This window comes from Kogia breviceps, chromosome 2 (assembly GCF_026419965.1).
Source record: "Kogia breviceps isolate mKogBre1 chromosome 2, mKogBre1 haplotype 1, whole genome shotgun sequence".
NCBI classification, from domain to species: Eukaryota; Metazoa; Chordata; class Mammalia; order Artiodactyla; family Physeteridae; genus Kogia; species Kogia breviceps.
This window is the reverse complement of record NC_081311.1, coordinates 186,141,300-186,158,430: the sequence shown is the minus strand read 5'-3', so window position 1 is coordinate 186,158,430 and position 17,131 is coordinate 186,141,300. Positions and strand designations below refer to the sequence as shown.

The 17,131-nt window shown below is 40.0% G+C and overlaps 1 pseudogene; it reads right to left on the bottom strand.

The window, feature by feature from the left end:
- Positions 1-2,435: 2,435 nt before the first annotated feature.
- On the bottom strand, positions 2,436-3,460 carry LOC131750447 (ras association domain-containing protein 6 pseudogene; annotated as a pseudogene).
- Between the last annotated feature and the right edge of the window lie 13,671 nt (positions 3,461-17,131).

Below are 17,131 nucleotides of genomic sequence, written 5' to 3'. Positions count from 1 at the left end.
TAATCCTTTCACAGGAGTTGTTCTCAGTGTTTACATGTTCTGATAATAGGGCTGTCTTCATAATTAGGGGATTATCCAATTACACTTCATTTCTCATTCTTCAAGCATTCTCATTCTTTAAATACAAATAACATATCTTTAGGTAATATTTTAAACTTTGGGCAACATTATTTCGTTTAGTCTTCATTGGAAGTCCTATGGGATAACTATTTCTATTGTCATGTCAAGAGTAGAAATGAAAAGAGGCTTAGACAGTTTAAATGGTGGATCCAAGGAGCCACGGTACTTATATTTGTATATATGTATGGATGGATTTAATAAGTATTGGCCACCTAAAATGTGCCCGGCATAAGTCAAGGTAAGCGGCGCTCAACAGAAATAGAATGTAAGCAGCCTAGGTAATTTAAAGTTTCCTACTTGTCACATTAAATAAAAAATAAACAGGTAAAATTAATTTAAATATTTTGTTAACATTATAGATTGAAAATATTATCACTTCAACAAGTAATTCATATAAAAATTATTCATAAGATACATTTTATTCTTTTCTTTCTACCGAGTCTTTGAAATCAAATATCACCAGTACCTCCCAGTTCAGAAGAGCAACGATTCAAGTGTTGTGTTTTGAGGTTGTGGTTTCGGGCAGCACCTCTCCAAGGACAAGGATGTGGAGGCATCTAAGACAAGCTCTCTGGCGACATGAAGTTCGCCCTGCCGTGCGAGTCAGATCGTAAACAGCAATGAGTGAGAGAAAGAAGTAAACCCATGCCTTCTAGCTCAGGATCATCAACATTTTGGGGGAAGAGTGGGTGTGTAGTGCAGGTTTTCAGGCTGAGTGTCAGGGCTGAGGCTGTCCAGGGAAGGTCAGCTGCTGAGAAGTGCTAGTGAAGAGCTAGGGTGAGTGAGAATGGGTCCTGGGGCCGGATGGCTTTGGGTTTGGCGAGGAGGGTGATCCAGTCTGAGACTTCAGGGAGGTGACAGGTGGAAATAGGAATGGATATTTAAGAGGAGAACATCCTGCTGGAGGCCATGGAGGGTGGGACACCCTGAGCCTGAGGTCCCTGGGGTGTCGGGGACAGAGAAGAAAGAGCCATCATGGGCGGACCCTCTCGGAGAGGCTGGCGGGCTGCTGTGGGCTCCACTGAGCCCCGTCGTCTGTCTGGCAAACCACCAGCTTTCAGTGGACGGCCTGGCGTCTACACTCTCAGTTAAGGGCTTTCAAAAGAAAAAAAAAAAGCTGCTAAGAGTGTGCCTTTGTTGTTTTTCTGTTCAAATCTTTTTTTAAAAAAATTCAATTGATTTTTATTGAGCACATCCAATACACAGGACACCATATTAAGTACAACAAAATATACAAAGATGAATGTGACAGCTCCTCTAACATTAATAAGTATAACATTATCTAGAACTGAATTTGAACTAATATGTAACTGGTAGTGAAATATTTGGACCACCTAAAACAAGGATGAACGGTTTTGTGACGAAAGTTTATATTCTTGTATTGTGTAAAGACGACTCTGAAGTGAACAGATTTTTGTCTCAGAAATTATATCGGTTATCTATTGTGATGTAACAAATTATCCTAAAACGTAGCAGCATACTACAACAAACATTTTATACCTCACACATTTTCTGAGGATCAGGAATCCAGGAGTGGTTTAGCTGGGATTTTTGGCTCAGGTCTCTCGTGAGGTTGTAGTCAAGCTCTTTGCCAGGGCTGCAGTCAGTGAAGGCTCGACTGGGGCTGGCCGATGGCACACTCCCACGTCTGTGGGCTGTGGACAGGGTGCCTCAGTTCCTTGTTGGCTTTTGGGCTTTTGCAAGAAGGTCTCAGTTCCTGTTCTATAGGCCTTTCCCTAGGGCTACTCTGGATGTGACAGTTGGCTCCCCCGAGAGCCAGCAATCCAAGAGAACAAGCAAGGAGGACACCACAGCGACTTTTATGACCTAGTCTCCAGAGCCACACCCTGGCACTTCTGCTTTCCTCTGTTCCTTAGAAGCGAGTTACTAAGTCCAGCCCATTGGCAAGGTGAGGAAGATTAAGCTCCATATCTTGAGAGGAGGAGTATCAAAGACTTCGTACATATATTTTAAAACTACCACAGGGCTTCCCTGGTGGCGCAGTGGTTGAGAATCCGCCTGCCGATGCAGGAGACACGGGTTCGTGCCCTGGTCCGGGAAGATCCCACATGCCGCGGAGCAACTGAGCCCGTGAGCCATGGCCGCTGGGCCTGTGCGTCCGGAGCCTGTGCTCCGCAACGGGAGAGGCCACAACAGTGAGAGGCCCGCATACCGCAAAAAAAAAAAAAAAAAAAAAAAACTACCACAGTAGTGATGTTAACATCTCACTTGAATAATTTATTTGAATTTTTTTTGCATCTAGTAGAACTCTGTGCTTGCATGTACTTGCTACTTTTTTGTTGGCAACTTTTTAATCATAAATTTTCTATTTCCTGTTTACTTCGAAGACATTTCAGTATGATAGCCTTTTCTGTACTGAATTTTGTTATTGTCCTTTGAATCTCTCTTTTCTCTTCTTCGTTTAATCTTTGAAGGATGGATTCCAGGAGAGAAAAATGAAAGTTAATATACTGAGTCACATCACTGCTGATTTCTTCTGCATCTTTTTCCTGAGGAAAATGCGAGCATTCTTTTTGGATGGTGCCTGTAGGAGTCTACGCAGTAGCGGAATGTCTGTTTTCTTTAGCCGTCTCTGCTCTCCTGTTGCAAAAATAATGTAAAGTGCAAAATCCTGGGTGCTATTTTCAATCTTAAAGTTTTGGAGAATTTGCTTTATTACTTCTTCAGTTCTCATATTACTGTTTATTCTGCCCTTAGTTTCTGATCCAAAGGCTGGAGTGAAAATTGATGTTTCATGGTTATAAAAATGTCTGTTAATAGAGGCCCTATGATTCTGTCTGTCCTTTCTGTCCAACATTGGAGGCTTCATCCTTTTTCTCACCAGGGTTGCTTCACTCATGGTTCTATAGAGCAATGGGGATTCAGGCTCTTCATCTGCATGAAGCTTCAGAGTGCTACTGTGGTAAGATAAATAATCTTTCTGGGAATCTGTTGCTCCAGACACTGGAATCTGAGTCCTGTCCAAATCACGAATACGGTAAAGATCATCAAATTCTCCGCAGCGTGTCATTCCCCTTTTGGAAAAGACATCTGGTGACTTCAGCACAGTGAAAGAAGGGATTTGCTTCTCATCTTGTATTTTCAGTTGTATAGGCTGCTTTACTCCCCAGAAAATGTCCAGCATTCCTTCAACAATTAGTTTACCATCGTCAGTCTGTCCATATAAAATATGCAGATTTTTATGGTTCCTATAAAAGATGCTATAGGTCTTCAATAAAGAGTTAAGTTGTTCCCTGGTAATGCATGTCCTCTCATTGATGCAGATCCAAGAAGAGGACTGGTGAGCCACCATAGTCATTTTCTCCCCCTTTCTGAAAGCATCTGAGGCTCCCCTTCCTTGTTGAGCTGAACCTGCTCCTGAGAGCGTGTTCACTGGCTCAGTTCCAAACTCTGGGAATCGTTGGAGAGTCAGGGCTTGCTCACCTGTCCTGGAGGTGGAGCTGGGGTCGGAGACAAGTGCGGGAGGAGGGGCGCACACGCTCCTGCCCGGGCAGGGCTCCCTCTGTGCCTTGTTCAAATCTTCTAAAAGGCTCTTTCATGGTATTGAAGGTGAAGATGCTGAAGAGGCACCACTGACAGTACAAATAAGGACCTGATAAGTCTTTGGATTTATAGCTTTTAAGATGCTCCACCCTCCTTCATTCTTTCTTTCTTGAAGGTTTTTTTTTTCTTTTTCTTTTTTGGTACGCGGTCCTCTCACTTTTGTGTCCTCTCCCGTTGCGGAGCACAGGCTCCGGACGCACAGGCTCAGCAGCCATGGGTCACGGGCCCAGCCGCTCCGCGGCATGTGGGATCTTCCCGGACCGGGGCACGAACCCGTGTCCCCTGCATCGGCAGGTGGATTCTCAACCACTGAACCACCAGGGAAGCCCTTCTTGCAGGTTTTGTTTCGGTTTTCCTCCTGTCACTTGGAAAAGCCCCACTTGACTGCTGTCTCCTTTGGCTCGGACCACACCTGCTTGCGCTGACCTTGGCAAGTCTGGCTCTTTAACTGCCACACAGGCTTACCTGCTCCCTGTAACAACCACGGCTCCGGCCTCATTACCGCAGCCTTACCAGAGAGGGGGAAGAGACCGTCTCCCATACCATAGCATCCTAACCACAAGCAGGGAGGGGTGGCTCTCAGCAAAACTGTCCAGAAGTTGTGCTGCAAGTTCTCTTCTTTCCTCCTTACTCAGTTCGTCTCTCCCCACGCCCTCCATGGCCTTTATCTGATGGTGTCTGCCCCTTCCACCGAATACCTTGGCGTTGGCAGAGACTCATACTTGTTTAGTTCCTGGCAAAGTCCAGGCCGAGAGAGCACAAAAGTACGTGGTGGTTAGGCCCGTCTGAGGCAAACTAAGAAACTTGGAATAAAAGATTTGGATTGAATGTGAAACAGGTGTGAGAAGAGGTCCTGACAAGCCCCCCCTCTTTTCTCCTGATCAGTCTCAGTGCAGTCGAGACCTACTTTGAACTCACTCTGAAATAGTCACACTGGAATATCCTAAGAGGTGCATATTTCCAAGGCCTTGTGAAGTCCGTTTCTTATCTTTTAGAGAGTCTCAATGTTTAGCAGAGCTTTAGGGGTACTCCTGGCACACACCAAGTCTCTTATTATGGGCTGAGCTGTTGTGCCAGAGCTGGAGCTGGGCAGATGGCAAGTCCCTCGTTGTCACGGCTGATGGAGCAGGTCCGGTGCATGTTTACTTTAGGGGGAATGGCGAGGCTGGTCCTGCCTCTCACAGGGTGGGCTTACACGGCAGCTTCCCTCTCAGGCACACCTGTGTCCAGTTGGGAGCAGGACAAGTCTCGGGAAGGTGCCAGCGATCCTGAAGTGTCTTCGTGTTGGTCGTCCCCCTTGTTTGCTATGCTTAGCTACCAGCTTGCAGTATTTTCAAGGTTGCAGAGAAGAGTCATTGCATGGCAATGAGATTTCTGGCAATGGGAAACAGAGCTTTCTTTGTAAATGCTTCACTCCCGATCTCTCCCTGGTAGAGTGGGTGTGTGTGTTATGTGTGTGCGCTGGAAGGGTATTTCTGCACTAGTAGGTCATCTAGTTTTCACTACCATGGACTCATTTCCTTTTTTGTTTCCATATGGAGTCCTTGTTTGGAAAGGTTTACCAAACAAAAGGATCCCCTTGCGTTTATTAATGAATTAAAAAAAATTACAACACAATTGACGCTCATTGTCCAAATTCAAGGCATATAAAGGTTTAGAGTAGAAAGTGAAAGACCCTGTTTATCTGTCGCTATTTTCTTCCCCTTCCTGGAAATTACTGCTGTTACCAGTTCAGGTTACTTCTCTCCACTTCCTTTTCTATTAAAGCAATTTTACACTTTTCTATTAATGTGTTGAGTCCATAGAGAATATGCATATCGCTATCCATGTAATACATATCTCTATCCATATCTTCTTAACCTAAGTGAGAGCATAAGTCATGTGGTATCCATGTAATAAGTGCTGTTCTGTGACCTGCTTATTTTATTCTATATTTTTCTGTATTTTTTTCTATAACATTTCTTGAAGTGATGCCTGGCCTGGCCTATTTATAGTTATATAGTATTCTGTTGTATGAACAAGCTATAGTTTACTTAGTTATTCCTTTATGGTTGAGCATCTAGTTTCCAGCTCCCACCCCTTTCAATACCATAACTATAGTACTGTAATAAGCATAAACATCTTGGCACATATACCTTTATGACATTAAGTAATCATTATGTTTTTTGACACTTTTTTATTAACCAAAGACACATGCAACTCCCAATCAGTATTTCTGATCAGGATGAGATCATGAGTATTATTGCATTGAGCTGAAGTAATTTTGGTCAAAAACTTAAGAATGTGGGGCTTCCTGGTGGCGCAGTGGTTGAGAATCCGCCTGCCGATGCAGGAGACACGGGTTCGTGCCCTGGTCCGGGAAGATCCCACATGCCGCGGAGCAACTAAGCCCGTGAGCCATGGCCGCTAGGCCTGCGCGTCCGGAGCCTGTGCTCCGCAACGGGAGAGGCCACAACAGTGAGAGGCCCACGTACCGCAAAAAAAAAAAAAAAAAAAAAAAAACAACTTAAGAATGTGATTATTTAGTTAGACTGTTCTCCCTTATCTAGTAGACATATATGATATCTGTTAGACTCTTTGAAATGCTAAAAATAGTCTCCAGACCTTCCCCTGACCCCATGCCCCCCATTATATGACTGCCTTTGAGAACAGAAAAGATCTTAGCCTGTTTGTGAGTATATTCTACCCACTCGTGTAACTCACAGGGAAATAGAAAATTCGGTAAAAAGCATAAACAATTTGACTGATTTTCTTAATAAAAGTGTCAAATTTGCCTGACTGAATTGATTTATTTGATGAGCTTAATCAGCTTTTTTTTTGGTACTTCGTAATTACTGACTCTATGCACTTAGCCACATTTACCAAATATACTACTGATTTTATTATTTTCGATCATAAATATCATGATAACCCAGTAATTTTTATCTTTTGGAACTTTTATAGAAGTGCTTCAGAAATTATAATTTCATTGGAAACAATAATTCTGACCTAGTGGAAATAACACTATAATTTGAATCCTATAGAGAGATCTGGGTTTGCATTTTGTTTACACCATGATTAGTTGTATGGTCTTGAGAAAGTCTCTTGACATCTTCCAATCTCAGATTCCTCGCATATAAAAAATGGGTAGTGGGCTTCCCTGGTGGCGCAGTGGTTGAGAGTCCGCCTGCCGATGCAGGGGACACGGGTTCGTGCCCCGGTCTGGGAAGATCCCACATGCCGCGGAGCCTGTGCGTCCGGAGCCTGCGCTCCACAACGGGAGAGGCCACAACAGTGAGAGGCCCGCGTACCACACACACAAAAAAAAAAAAAAAAAAAAAAAAAATGGGTAGTAATGATACTGACTTTAACTAGAAGGGTCGTGAGGATTAAATAAAATGGTGTCTAAAAATACCTAGTTTATTGCTTGACATATTAGAGGCTTGTTGTTATTATTAAGCTATTATTATTATTAGCTGATAAATGGACCACGTGTTTATATATTTGGAAAAGATATGACTGTACTTCCCTGGTGGCACAGGTTAAGAACCTGCCTGCCAATGCAGGAGACACGGGTTCGAGCCCTGGTCCAGGAAGACCTCACATGCTGTGGAGCAACTAAGCCCGTGCGCCACAACAACTTAGCCTGCACTCTAGAGCCCGTGAGCCACAACTACAGAGCCTGAGTGCCACAACTACTGAAGCCCGTGCACCTAGAGCCCATGCTCCACAACAAGAGAAGCCACCGCAGTGAGAAGCCCCGTTCACCGCAATGAAGAGCAGCCCCCCCTCGCTGCAACTAGAGAAAGCCCGCGCACAGCAACGAAGACCCAACGCAGCCAAAAATAAATAAATAAATAAAAAATTAAAAACTTAAAAAAAAGGAAAAGATATGACTGAAATCAGAAGATGCCTCATTTGGCATAATGATAAGACTTGCTATGAGAATTTAAAACTGCCTTTACAGTATCCCTGAGAGAATAAAATGGTTATTATAATAGTCACTTTATCCATTGGAAAACTGAGACACTGTGAGATTAAGCAAGCTCCCGTGGTGACACAGAGTGTCATTCTAGAGGGCTGACCTCAATACTTGGCCACTGGACACACTGCTTTTTAAAGGATGGTGCCCCTTGGAACCGCCTTTAAAATACCGGAGTTGGGAGATGAGATTTGTGGCCGTGAGACAACAGGAGACAATCACTCTATAGAGACAGTCCACTAGGTGAACATGGTTTGGCCCGCAGTGCATCTGAACCTTTGAAATCCCTGGCTGTGCTGTAACTAGGGGCTAATGTATTTTGGAATTCTTTTAAGAAGAGTATGATTTTTCTTTTTCAGGTGGAATCTTTTTAATCTGCCTTTTTGATCTTTCACATTGAATCTTGAAAACATCTCTTAAATGATTCAAATCAGACAATATATGTTTTACTTCTAACAAATAAGTGTTTTAAACTTTAATTAAGTTTGTGAGCCAGCAGTGGTCAAGGAACTAAGACACACACACACACACACACACACACACACACACAGATGTTTGCCTATTCCTCAAGCCTCAAGTCTAGCCCGATGTTTTACAAATTACAAGTGTTAAAGGGATATTTATTAAGAATTAGGCTTGCAGAAGGACAACACTTGGATCAAGGCTTTATACTGGCAAACATCCTGGGACTCAGTTTCTTTCAGGCGTGGTGGGATTTGGCCCCCTGGGTTCTGAGTTTGGGAATGAGTGTGGGGTGAGTATGTAGGAGGGAAGAACAGCTCAAATTCTGTGGATCCGCCTTGGGCAGACAAACAATTGTAGACACACCAGTTCTCTGCAAAAATTTTTTCTTTCTCATTTTGGATTCTGAATTGCATCTCATTGGCTAAAGGTTTCTTATCAACCTCAGAATGCTCCACATTAGAAATTCACAAGTATAAAACCTTAATGAGATGTTCCTCTAAACTGCTTTTCAATATTAAGTGGTGCCCAAGAGGACCATTCCTGTGTAAAACATATTGGTTTCTAGGGTCCCTAATGCAGAGGACAGCCGCCCCTCACAATAAAGATGGAAGGTCAAAAATGCTTTTTAAAATTAATTTTTATTGGAGTATAGTTGTTAACTAGCACTCTACTGTTTGGCTTGACTGCACATGGGGGTATTTTTAGGACCAGAACAAATATGTCACCCTTCCTTGTAGGGTAGATTGTATCTTTTTTTTTTTCTTATTGGAGGAATGGATAAAGAAGATGTGGTACCTATATACAATGGAATATTACTCAGCCATAAAAAAGAACAAAGTAATGTCTTTTGCAGCAACATGGATGGACCTAGAGATTTTCATACTGAGTGAAATAAGTCAGAGAAAGACAATTATCTTATGATATCACTTATATGTGGAATCTAAAAATAAGTGGGGGGGGGACACAATTGAACTTATCTACAAAACAGAAATAGAGTTACAGATGTAGAAAACAAACTTAGGGTAGATTGTATCTTAAGAAAAATCCATAATTATTACTTTAAACTTAAGGCAGGAAATATTTCCAAAACTAGCCAGTAAACAGAACATTATAATCCAGCTGTTGTTGTATTTGTATAGTTTAAAGAAATGTTGGTCATATATTACTTAAAATTTTAGGGAGTTAGGCACCACCCAAATGCAGAACAGATTAATTTCATGGTTTCTATATGCATTTGCACAAATTAAAATATAATCCCTCACTTGGTTTTTTGAACCTCTTTCTTCAATTAGTTCTATATGCTGAGCCAGTCAGACAGCTGTTTTCAGAAACAGTCCAGTTTCTTCTATATGTTGTTATTGTACAGTTGAATTCCTTTATGTGTGTATGTCAGTGTCACAAGACTGATGCCTGAATTGTAAGTTAACCATGCTGTATCAGTTTGCCCCAGTGATGAGTCCTGTATATCCAATTTTGCAAAATCATTAGAAAATTTTCTGTAGAATTTTTCTAAGAGTGAACATAAACTTCTCATGGACAGTGGGAGATTTCTCATCCAAACATCGAAGAAATGATTCTTAACTTTAATCTTTTTAAAAGGAAAGCCAATTCTTGGTGAGAATATTTTAATCTTATGTTTTAACAAACTTTGAAGAATGTATTGATCTCACAAAGCTTTCTAACAGCTAAATAATGAACCAAAGAAATCAACTCCAGTGGCCTCAACTTATAGTGAGGAAATAAAAAGTTGGGAGGTTAGGTGAAAAGGAACTTAGTCATCAGTTAAACCCTGGTCTCCTGAATCTAAGACTAGTTACTTCTCACTGTCCTTGCTATTTCCTCTAATAATGGCATTTAACAGCTGGAGATGTATGTTCTTTAGTAATTCTTAAAGGGGAACAATTAGTGAACTATGTTTTGTTTAGGTATTTTCCCTGCTTCACTTTCTCCATATAACTGCTTTTTTGTTCACAGATGTATTAAAATATTCTTTAAGAAGTGTAATCACTTTATGAAACCAGATTTTCACGCATATGACAAAGATTAGTTGTGCATCCAGTATGTGTTTGGATTCATGATAAGCATTACCAAGAGATGGAAAAATGAGTCAGTCTCCTATACGAACTCCAAACATTCCGAAAAAAAAAATGATGTCTGTATATAAAGTACTTTCACAGACATGATCTCCTTAGAATCTGCCAATGTTATAGAAAATCTTTTATGGTTATGGGAGGGTTTATGATGATATTATTTTTTTTTAAATTTAAGTATATTTGATTTATAATATATTAGTTTCAGGTATATATCAGAGTGATTCAATATTTTCTAGGTTATGCTCCATTTAAAGTTATTACAGAATGATGGCTATATTTCCCCATGCTGTTCAATATATCCTTGTTGCTTATCTATTTTATACATAGTAGTTTGCGTCTCTTAATTCCATACCCATATCTTGCCCCTCCCCCTTCTTTCTTCCCGCTGGTAGCCACTAGTTTGTTTTCTATATGTGATGATTTATTTAACCATTTTTTTCTCTCATGTTTCTACCGGTTGGGAGAGAGAGTAGAAATTTTTAGAGGGGCTGGTTGACAAATCATTCATTCATTCGTGAATAAGCAAATACATTTGAGTGCTATGTTCCCAATACTGTGCTAGAAACTGGGAAAACAGCTGGTATCAAATAGATATTATACTGCTATCAGGAACTCCAAGCTGGTGGGAAAGTAAATAGTTTCACAAATGCATATATAATTGTAAAGTATGATAAATGCTATGAAGGAAAAGGATGGAATGCCATGAGAGAGTACTACAAGGAGACTTGATTTAGATTGGGGAATTAAAAGAGGCTTCTCCAAGAAGTAAACTTTCAGCTGAGACCTGAAGGATGTGCAGTGGTTAGGCACGGAGTGGGGAAGGGGCCACTTGTGAAGTAGATGCAGAAAGCAGGACAGCCTGCTTCAGGTACTGACAAACATCATTTTTTCAGAGCCTGCGGGTATGGGAGACAGGGGTAGAGCTGAGGCTAGCAGGTGATTACACAGCCTCATGGATGGGTTCTCAGCCTATGCAGCCATACAATGCTCCTTCACTTATATGCCAAGTCGTATGTCACTGGGAGAGGATTAAAAGGGTTAAGATGTAGGAGGGCTGACAATGGTTATTGTTGGTTTCTTCTCTTATCCTATTGACACTGCTGTCTACCTGTTGCCCTGGGTGTTCTCCAAGTCTGCAACTGGACCTTACAGATCTTGCTTCTGTTAATTATCTCTTTCTGTGGTTACCTGCACCACATCTAGTTATACCTGATACATGACAGCTCTAAAGCTCAGGCTTGTGCTAAGTCAGGAACCTGGAAGCAATAGTGGGCTTCTGCTCTAAAATAAGGTTAAGTAGCTATTTTCTTCTTATTTTAACAAGGATGACTAGAGTAGTGCAAATCACTCATCAATAAGAGTATAAAGGCAGATAATAAATGGTACATTGGTATCTTTCCTCTCTCACTCCCTCTCATCTGTCTCCTAACTCTCTTTCCTCTCCTCTCCCCCTCCCTCTTTCTCTTCCTTTCTTCCTTGAGAAAACAGGCACAGAGAAACTCATAAAATGTAAATATTCTGCATAGTAATTATAAAGCAAATATTCACTCAGTCTTCACTCAGGATGCGAGATAGAATGTTACTAGCACTCCAAAATTCCCAGCAGGTTCCTACCCTAAGTAGTATCCTCCCTCCCTGCCAGAGGTAACCACTACCCTAATTGTGGTACCCTATTATGGGATGATGCTACCTCCATACCTGTTATAGTATTTATTTCCTTGCTTATCTTTATAGTTTTACTACCTAATTATGCAGGCTTAAAGAATATAGTTTAATTTTGCCCGGTGTGCAGCTTCGTATAAATGGAATCACTTAGAAGGCATTCTGTTCAATCTGGCTTATTTTGATTAATTGTATATCATTTAGAAACTTTATATGGAAACAATTTAAAATTGTCTTAAAATTACAAAAATAAAATTGTGCAAAGAACTCCCATTTACCTTTTGTCCAGATTTACCTACCGTTTACATTTTACCTCATTTGGTTTATTATTTATGTGTGCTCTTTCTCCTCATATGCACATAATTTTTCTGAACCATTTGAGAGTAAGTTATATACATCATGGAACTTTATCCATAAACACTTCAGTGTATATTTCCTAAGAATAAGGATATTTTCTTATGTCACCATAGTATAGTGATAAATATATAAATTTATATTGATACAGTGCAATCTACTTCCCATAATGCAATTTTATGAAATAACCTTTTATAGCTATTTTCCCCTTTCAGTGAAGGTTTCTCTTTAGTATGGGACCCGGTTTAGGATCAATTATTGCATTTAATTGTCATGTCTTTAGTTTCCTCTAATCCTGGAGAATTCCTCACCCTTTCTTCCTTTTTTTATATAATAATAACTTTTGTAATACATGCATTTCCCTACTCTTTTTTAAATAGAATGTTCCTCATTTTGTGTTTGTTTGGTTCAACATTATTTAAGATTTTTCCATGCTGTATTTTTTGCAGTTTTTTTCATTTTTATTGCTAAATCATGTGTGTAACATTTTAAATATATGGATGCAAATGTCACAGTTAATAATTATTTCACATGTTTTTATAACTTTTGTTAAAGAGAGAAATTAACTGAACTATTATGATATTGAATTTTCCTTTTTTGAGAAAATCCCAGCCAGTACATCTACAGTGCTGCACCCAGTTTACCTGGTAGAAGCTACCTGATGCCGAAATGATGACCCAGAAGAAATAAACACTCTCTGAATAATCAGGATTGCAAACCCAAACCCACAAAATGATTGTAATCACAATCCTAAGACTTCGGCTTTAAATATTTGTTCTGAAAAGACACAAAATTATCAGTCACTGAAGACATTGAACTAAGATCAGGGGCTATTAGGATGTACAGTTAATTGGAAAATGACTAGTGATGGATAAACCTCAGAAACTCTAATATTCAGGGATGCATATGTGAGACTTTTAAAAATACTTTTAATCAAATGGGCTCAAATCCTTTTGGTTAAATCCTTTTTCTTCAATTACTGGTTCTCTTTCTGCTCAAATGAACCAGAATTCATATGTTATTTGCCTCCATCAAGATATTCTTTCTCATGTTTAAGAGTGATCATCTTTGTTGATACTTCACTTTGAAGTCAGTACAGGGTTGCAGTAAGTGATGACTTTTATGATAATAACCTTACATTTGAGCCAAAAGAATTCCAAGAACTAATTTGGTTCCAGGAAATGGTTTTAACTTTCATTCTTCCATGTTCAAATTCTGTATTTATCTGTATCTTGCTTTTTTTAAAAAACATCTTTATTGGAGTATAATTGCTTTGCAATGGTGTGTTAGTTTCTGCTTTATAACAGTGAATCAGCTATATATATACATATATCCCCATATCTCCTCCCTCTTGTGTCTCCCTCCCACCCTCCCTATCCCACCCCTCTAGGTGGTCATAAATCACCGAGCTGATCTCCCTGTGCTATGCGGCTGCTTCCCACTAGCTATCTATTTTACATTTGGTAGTGTATATATGTCCATGTCACTCACTTCGTCCCAGCTTACCCTTCCCCCTCCCTGTGTCCTCAAGTCCATTCTCTACGTCTGCGTCTTTATTCCTGTCCTGCCCCTAGGTTTTTCAGAACCATTTTTTGTTTTAGATTCCATATATATGTGTGTAACTTGCTTTTAAAAAGGTAGATGCTCTTACATTTAATATGTATATTTCCAACTTCTCCAGAACCTTAGCTTTCTTTGTAATTCTTTTCAATTGATTCAGATATTGAGATCATAGACAATATTTATTTCTTTCTAGATTAGATGCATCTCTAAGAAATTGATCACTGATGGTTGAAAACAAAGTCTGGCACTGTGCTAGGTAATTCTGGCCTGATCCTTCTAACAAAGGTGTTTACCGAATTGAGAGATAAATGGAAGCCTGAGAATTATTATAGCATTTTGGTCATAAATAAAAGATTTTGATTTAATGATATGTTAGAATTTTGATTAGGTTTGGAGATTCTAAATTGCTGGGGAGAAATAATAATATATGTAGCTTTTTTTTTTTTTTTTTTTTTTGCGGTACGCGGGCCTCTCACTGTTGTGGCCTCTCCCGTTGCGGAGCACAGGCTCCGGACGCGCAGGCTCAGCACCAGGGAAGCCCTATATGTAGCTTTTTGCAGTGGGGTGGAAGGAGACGTAAAACATTGTTATTCGAAGATAGCAGTCTGGCGGGCAAAAGGTTTTCCATGTCCACAGATGACTCACATTGAGAATAAGGAGACGTAGGTTCCAACAATGAGGCTGTACAAAGGTATTAGATTTCAAGAAAGTAAATTTTGGAGAATTAAGAAATCTGGTGAATAAGGTGCAATAAGAGGAAGTATAAAATTCACGAGCATGAAAGCAGCTGAAGAATCTTTTAAGACACCATAATTAAAGCTCAAAGAACCGCAGGCCTTCTGAAAAAGAGAAGAATGTGGAACCTAACAAAAATAGTATGTGCATAATACACTGGAGAAAGCAAGGAGAGTTGTGTAAAGATCTGAGAGAGAGAAACAAATCATTTCAGACCAATTGTCCTGTTTGCTAAACGGAAATGATAGGGGAGCTGGAGAGGTCTGCACAGAAGAGAAATGAATACAGAGTATTCTTTGAAGGTCTCTCTAAAAATAACGGACAGAAAGAATCAAAGTTGGTTATTTTTAGTCATTGGTGATGGTTGGGAAAAAGGGTGGTAAAACAATTTTTAATCCAGAATGAAAAAGGAATTTAAAAAACCCAAAACAAAAACAGAAAGACATGCTTCAGAGAATAAAAGCCTAAAATAGCTGAAATGATTGATTTTTAAAAACAATCAATTTAGCTCTTCAAAGGAGAAAGTACATGGGCAACTGGGAACAATTAAATTGTAGTTTAATAAATAAATTATGAGCTTTCTAGATTTGGTTAGATGGTTAATTCAAGTGCATAAGGCCGTGAAGTGGAAGATTTGGAGAAAAGCTCAGGAAGATTCCTTCAGTCCAGAGAAACAAATGTTTTGGGTCTAAAAGAGACCCAAGAGCAGAATCAGCATGGAGAAAGCCATTTGGCAGGAAGAAGGAAATGAAGCACTTTCCCCTTGTGATTGAATAAAATAAATGGTGGTTTTGGGGACCATATAGGTAAACAGGGAGACAGGTCAGTGGAATATCAGACCAATTTTTTCTTTATGATGAACTTAATTCCACTAAACATTTGTTGTGTTCTCACCCCTGGTTAGATGCTACCCATCTCTAAGCTGTCTCTAATGCTGACCCCCAGAGATATAACTATCCGAGGAAGAAGTGGGGAGCAGGTGATAGAATCTTTGAGGGCTGGAAGGAATCAAATGTTATTGAGACCAACACTCTCATTTACAGATGATGAAACAGACCTAGAAAAGAAGAGACCTACTAAAGATTAATAATTGGTGCGTGTCAATGATGGAATTTTGTCCCTCATTATTTAATCTCCCCTTTTACATTGGTCCCCTTCCTCACCATTTGGGGGAAATCTTTCCTTGTGGATAATCTATCTTGGAGGAGACTGCTTCCCTTTCTCTGTGGCACTGCAGTCAAAGGAAGACAAATGACCTGGCCAATTACTCCATTTTTCTGGGAACTTTGGCTCTGAGGGAGAGATGCGAAGATGTGGGAGGCTTGGAAGTCATTGTAACATCAATGGGACATTGTATGGACCTGACAGTTCTTGTTGCAAGATGTTTGTTGTGGCTCCAGTTGCCAAGTCTTTAGATTTCTCTGTGTGTTGTTCACTTTCTAAGTTGGGTCTTCTGGCCTTTTGACAATTTTGCATCCTTAATGTCCCTTCAGTGATATCCTCTTTTGCTTATCATAACCAGAGTCTTGTTGTGACCATGAGCCATGTTCGGTACCCCAATACTAAGTAAGTTGAGGAAATAAGTTGGGGAAACACAAATGCCTCTCAGTTTATTTTGCTTCCTATGGCTTAATTCTTTCCAGCAAACATCAGCATCTGTCTCCACCCTGTCCACCATCACTATTTGGAGGTGATGATGTAATGAGCAAAACTATGTACACAGGAAAAGATTTTCTAGTGGAAAAATGAACACTCTTGTTTTTTTGCTGTTTTGTTCATTGCTAACAAAGAGAGGTATTTCCATTTTTAGGTGTCAAGAAGATAGTCATGGATTTGTCAGATTGAAGGGATTCTCTTGCCCAAGAGAGAATGCAACAATTCGGATTGTTCAAAGAGAAGAAAGCCTGAAAGAAGAGGGTGGGTTCTCTAAAGGTAAGCACTTGAGTCCTGCTTTAACACGATGCTTTGGAAAGTAGCAGCATCTTTGAAAAGGTCTCATAGATGCTGAGGGACAGAACACCCAGTGCTTTAACCTTGGCAACCTCCAAAATGTCACTGCTGCTAAATTGGCCGGAGAGATGGATACAGTCCATGGAGTCTCCACTCTCCCATGGACCATGAAAAATTGTGATACATCTTACACCTGAAGTTTGGAAAAAAAATTCATGCTGATTACCTGTTTCATAATACTAAGCATCCAAATAAAAACCAGTAGCTTCAGACAAATGGTCAAGGAGTTTTTCTATAAGGTGTCAAACATTTAAATTTTGGGGGTCCGGAGTGAGTAGAATTTACCATTATAATCTGATGTAGTGTGATGGAGCTGGTGTTGGCCCTGGCCCTTGCTGAGAAGACATAGTGGTTTCTTTTTCTTTAGAGAACAGATGATGATGAGTAGGAACTGGGTGCAGAGCAAGGGCAGTTGCTGTTAGTTTTCTTTCACATGAGTATATCAGAAGACCTCATTTTTTGGTATCATTTGGAATTTTTACATATCATTCTTTCATACAAGTCATGCACTTCTTCGTTTAATGCCCATAAATACTTACTGAGTAAGGCACAGTTGTAGTAGTTTTAAGATTATTTTCTTATTGGGTCCTCACAACACAATTTG